The sequence below is a fragment of the Rana temporaria genome, chromosome 9, assembly GCF_905171775.1.
Source record: "Rana temporaria chromosome 9, aRanTem1.1, whole genome shotgun sequence".
In the NCBI taxonomy this organism is placed as follows: Eukaryota; Metazoa; Chordata; class Amphibia; order Anura; family Ranidae; genus Rana; species Rana temporaria.
This window is the reverse complement of record NC_053497.1, coordinates 144999791-145005790: the sequence shown is the minus strand read 5'-3', so window position 1 is coordinate 145005790 and position 6000 is coordinate 144999791. Positions and strand designations below refer to the sequence as shown.

General features: G+C 50.7%; 1 long non-coding RNA gene across 1 annotated transcript in view; it reads left to right on the top strand.

The window, feature by feature from the left end:
• The first annotated feature begins 2447 nt into the window (after positions 1-2447).
• Positions 2448-6000, top strand: part of LOC120914193 — a 65479-nt gene continuing 61926 nt past the window's right edge. Inside the window, exon 1 of the long non-coding RNA XR_005743633.1 lies at positions 2448-2804. This is a non-coding gene — a long non-coding RNA (uncharacterized LOC120914193). The remainder of the gene's footprint in view (positions 2805-6000) is intronic.

Here is a 6000-nt window from a genome sequence, read left to right as displayed (position 1 = left end):
TGGCCCACTGCCATCTACATTTATACATTGGCCTTGGGAAGGGCCATCTTAAAAACATCATGGGCCCCTGGGCAAAAGTAATGGACTAGGGCCCCTACCAGGGAGATGGTGACCCGTGGCACGCTATATGTGTGGTGGCAAGGAGAGGGTGTGGCTAAATAATGCTACACACTGTCCCCCCACCCCATATACACTGACCCTCGGTATACACTGACTCTTTTTCCCTGTACACACTGCTCCCACTCCTTTTTGAAACTATCCCCCTCCCTGTACACACTGCCCGCCTGTCATAAATGCCTCTCCCAGCCTATCAGCGGGCTGTATTTATGTACACAGTACGGGGGGGGGCAGGAGGGCACAGTACAGAGGGGTTGGGGGAAACAGTAAAGGGGAGGTCAGGCGGGTACAGTATAGGGTGTAGTAATGTATAGTATCAGGTTTGGGTAGTATAGGGTGGTACAGTGGCAGGTTTGGGTAGTATAGGTGGTATAGTGGCAGGTTTGGGTAGTATAGGGTGGTATAGTGGCAGGTTTGGGTAGTATAGGGTGGTAGAGTGGCAGGTTTGGGTCATATAGGTGGTATAGTGGCAGGTTTGGGTAGTATAGGGTGGTATAGTGGCAGGTTTGGGTAGTATAGTGGAAGGTTTGGGGTAGTATAGGGTGATATAGTGGGAGGTTTGGGTAGTATAGGGTGGTATAGTGGAAGATTGGGTTGTATAGGTGGTATAGTGGCAGGTTTGGGTAGTATGAGTGGTATAGTGGAAGGTTTGGGTAATATAGGGTGGTATAGTAAAAGGTTTGGGTAATATAGGGTGGTATAGTAAAAGGTTTGGGTAGTATAGGGCAATATAGTAGCAGGTATGGGTAGTATAGGGCGGTATAGTGGCAGATGTGGGTAGTATTTTTTTTTCTGCCATGAGGAGGAGCATTTTTTAAACATTGGGTCTTCTAGCTTTAGGATAATCATCCACACAGGACAGCGGGTGTTCTATGACTTTGTCACATTGTATCACATGGATGTTGGGTGCTGACTTTGTTCATTTATAGCTGTACTGTGTCTTACAGATTGTACCCCCATACTACATCCACAGCAAAGTTACATTGGTGTTAATAGCATAGTACATTACATGGGGGGGGGGGGGGGGGTAATAGCATAGTACATTGCATGGGGGGGGGGGGTAATAGCATAGTACATTACATGGGGGGGGGGGGAATAGCATAGTACATTACATGGGGGGGGGGAGTAATAGCATAGTACATTGCATGGGGGGGGGGGTAATAGCATAGCACATTACATGGGTGGTACAGCTGAGTATGTTACATGGGGGGGGGGGGGCAAAGCACAGTACATTAGCTGGTAAGCACAGCATATTACATGGTGGGCAAAGCACATCACATTACATGGCGGGCACAACACATGACAGTGGGCACTGCACAGCACATTCAATAATGAGAATGGCACAGCACATTGCATGGTGGGCACAGGACATTACTTGGTTGGCATTGCACAATACAGCACATTACGTGGTGGGCACAGCACATATGGTGGTCACAGCACATGACATGGTTGGTACTGCACAACACAGCACATTACATAGTGGACACAACACAGCACATGCACACAGTGAGCACAGCACATTACCTGGTGGGCACTGCACATTACATTATATGGTGGGCACAGCATATTATATAGTGGGTACTGCACATGACATGGTGGGCACTGCACAACACCACATGACATGGTGGACACTGCATGGCACAGCAATTGACATAGTGGGCACTACAAGACAAAGCACATTACATAGTGGGCACTGCACAGCACGTTCCATTGTGGGTACTGCATGGCACATGACATGGTGTGTACAGCACATTACATGGTAGGCACTGCATGGCGCAGCACATGATGATGACATGGTGGGCGCAACACAGCAAATGACATGGTGGGCACTGCACAGCAATTTACATGGTGGGCACTGCACGACATGGTGGGCACTGCATGGCATGGCACAAGACTATACATGGTGGGTACAACACATTACATGGTGGGCACTGCATGGCGCAGCACATGATGATGACATGGTGGGCGCAACACAGAAAATGAGATGGTGGGCACTGCACAGCAATGGCGCAGCACATTAAATGGTGGGCAAAGCACATGGCACATTACCTGGTAGGAACTGCACAACATGGCACAGTACATGTGGGCACTTCATGGCACAGCACATGACATAGTGGGCACAGCACATGACATAGTGGGAACAAGAGAGCACATTACATGAGGGGGGGGGGGGGGTTGGGCAGCAGTTTGTCCCCTAGCACAATCATTACAATCACCCAGCTCAGTTTCTACACAATCCTCCCTCCCTAATAAGTTTACTAACCTCATCTATTCTCAACAGCATGGCGGCTTTCCCTCCTCCCGGGCTCCTGCAGGCTAGGATGACATCAGCCCCCCTCCCCCAGACATCTGCCTGCTGCTCTCAGACACTGAGGATCTGTGTGAGGGGAACAGATCCTGTGATAGGAGACAGCCATAGGCTGAGACAGGACTCGGCTGCAGCACCGGCTGACACTTTCTCCATGTGTACGGAGGGCTCCTCTTCTCTTCCTCCAGGACAGCACACAGATAACCATAGCTATGGACCTAAATTGAGGGAGGGGCTTGGAGCTGCAGCCAGGAACTGCTAGAACAGTGGTTCTCAACCTGAGGGTCGAATGGCGATTTGCCAGGGGTCACCGAATCCTGGGCTGTTCCTAAAGCCCGCACCGCTCTTCTAGCCTTTTTGCGACTGAGCCAGAAACACAGTGAGTAACACTACCTGTGAATATAGTTGCCATTAAAAGTCCCCACTACAGTTCTCAGATCAGAGCTTGATCAAGAGCACCTAAGTTGGCTGGTCAGAACTCCCCGCCAGCACTGCCACCGATTCCCAACTCCCCGCCAGCACTGCCACTGATCCCAACTCCCCGCCAGCACTGCCACTGATCCCAACTCCCCGCCAGCACTGCCACTGATCCCAACTCCCCACCAGCACTGCCACTGATCCCAACTCCCCGCCAGCACTGCCACTGATCCCAACTCCCCGCCAGCACTGCCACTGATCCCAACTCCCCGCCAGCACTGCCACTGATCCCAACTCCCCGCCAGCACTGCCACTGATCCCAACTCCCCGCCAGCACTGCCACTGATCCCAACTCCCCGCCAGCACTGCCACTGATCCCAACTCCCCGCCAGCACTGCCACTGATCCCAACTCCCCGCCAGCACTGCCACTGATCCCAACTCCCCGCCAGCACTGCCACTGATCCCAACTCCCCGCCAGCACTGCCACTGATCCCAACTCCCCGCCAGCACTGCCACTGATCCCAACTCCCCGCCAGCACTGCCACTGATCCCAACTCCCCGCCAGCACTGCCACTGATCCCAACTCCCCGCCAGCACTGCCACTGATCCCAACTCCCCACCAGGAAATTAGGATATAGAGAGATACAAGGGAAAGAAAGGAGAACAAAGAGAAAGAGTGGTACAGCCTAAAATGTACCATAAGGGGTTTTAATACTGTACAAGTGAAAGGGACTCAGGGAGCGCTAAATGTCCATGGGTTAGGGGCGCAAATTACTTGGGCCTGCCTTGGGTGCTGACAACCCACGCTACGAAAATAATTTTGCTGTTAGGGGTCCCCAAAACTTTGGAAAATGTATAAAGGGGTCACGGCACTAGAACGGTTGAGAACCACTGTTCTAGAGCATGCAGCTGGGCACAGGATGGTGTACCTCCGCCCGAAAATGAAAAAATAGTCCCTCAGCTGCCACCTTCTGGGCCCCTCTCATAGGCGTGCGCAGCCTATTGCATTAGGGTGTGCACCTCAAACACACATGCGTATATATCTGTAGCACTACCCCCGGAGGAGCTGCTGGTTGTTTTGGGTGGCACATTTACCTCATGGCTCCCCCGAATTCCTAGGGGTGAATGATGCGTATTGCATTTGGTAGAAGTAAAGGAATGTCCAGACAGGTGCACTTTGCTGTGCTCTTTATTAGCCAGCCGGGTAAAAACAATAAACTTGTGGTGAGGAAAGTAAAGTTGAAGAAGAAAGAAGAACAGCAGATTTAGGCGTAATAATAGGGAAACAGTCCTGCTCCCAAGCGTAACACTTTCTTTGCACCACTCCTGCCTGAGTGGGCTTAGTGTACCCGGACAGGCCTCTCTCACTGACCTGGCAGCCGGAGTATCACTCTAACAATTGTAGGAAAAGTCTCTGCCACAGACCCTCCTTGTTGAATCTCAGAGAGACACCCCTGCCACAGGCCCCCTCTGATTTGTAGTTACGGAGGTAATCCTCCTTAGGTGAAGTACGCCTGGATCTCCTTCAACTTGTCGCTCACGTACCGACTGACAGGTGATCAATCCTTCAGTGTCCGGCTACCTTGATCCCCGGTGACTTGTCGAGGCCCTTTTGGACCGCCAGCCTCTCAATGGCGTTCCTCAGAGGCACTCCACACCGAACAGCTGTACAGCTTGGGATCCTCAAAGGTGGGAACCCAGTCACTCACGGGGTCCCCATCGCTGTTTAGATGCTCCGGGTCAACATGGTTCCGGAACCAGGAACACCGCGTGGCACGCACGCCACGGCCAGGTAGGCCATAACATCGGGGCGCCATGATGTGGTCACCCTGAAGGTGGGTGCCACACTCCAAGAAGAAGACCCAGAACCAATGGCGTCTGCCTCATAAATACCCCTCCCCAGCATGCACAGCGAGGCCAGATCCTCCTGATTGGCTGCTGGGAAAAAGTACCCAAACCTCGACTCCACTGCTGCCACCTGCAGCACCGGGGTTGGAAGAACACCCCAGCACAACAGAATAGCCCACAGCACAGCCAAGCTGAAGCAGAGACCCTGTTTTGCACTTAAACTCTGATCCAGATTGTTAACTACACTCTGATCTACCTCTAAATTTAAATAGCACCGGTACTATAAAGTACACAGGCGCTACACATATATATATATATATATATATATATATATATATATATATATATATATATATATATATATATATATATATATATATTTAAACTAAATTACCAGAAGTATTGGGACGCCTGCCTATACACTTGGGGCCGGATTCAGAAAGAGATACGACGGCGTATCTCCTGATACGCCGTCGTATGTCTGAGTTCCGACGGTCGTGTCTATGCGACTGATTCAGAGAATCAGTTACACATAGATATTCCTAAGATCCGACAGGTGTAAGTGTCTTACACCATCGTATCTTAGGCTGCAATTCCAGGCTGGCCGCTAGGTGGCGCTTCCGTATTTTTACGCAAGGAATAGGCAAATGATTCAGAAACGAACGACCGCCCAGCGCTTCTTTTTTACGTCGTTTTCGTTCGGCTTTTTCCGGCGTATAGTTACCCCTGCTATATGAGGGGTAGCTAATGTTAAGTATGGCCGTCGTTCCCGCGCCGAGTTTTGATATTTTACGTCGCTTGCGTAAGTAGTTCGCGAATACGGCTGGACATAATTTACGTTCACGTCGAAACCAATGACGTCCTTGCGACGTCATTTAGAGCAATGCACACTGGGATATGTACACGGATGGCGCATGCACCGTTCGTAAAAACCGTCAATCACGTCAGGTCTACACACATTAACATAAAACACGCCCCCCCTTCCACATTTGAATTACGCGGCCTTACGCCGCAACAGATACGTTACGCCGCCGTAACTAAGGGCGAAAGTTCTTTATGAATAAAAAACTTGCGCCCAAAGTTAGAGCGGCGTAACATATCTCAGATACGTTACGCCGGGCAGACAGATACGCCAATGTATCTGAATCCAGCCCATGAACTTTAATGACATCCCAGTCTTAGTCTCTAGGGTTCAATATTGAGTTGGCCCACCCTTTGCAGCTTCAACTCTTCTGGGAAGCATGTCCACAAGGTTTAGGAGTGTGTCTATGGGAATGTTTGACCATTCTTCCAGAAGTGCATTTGTGAG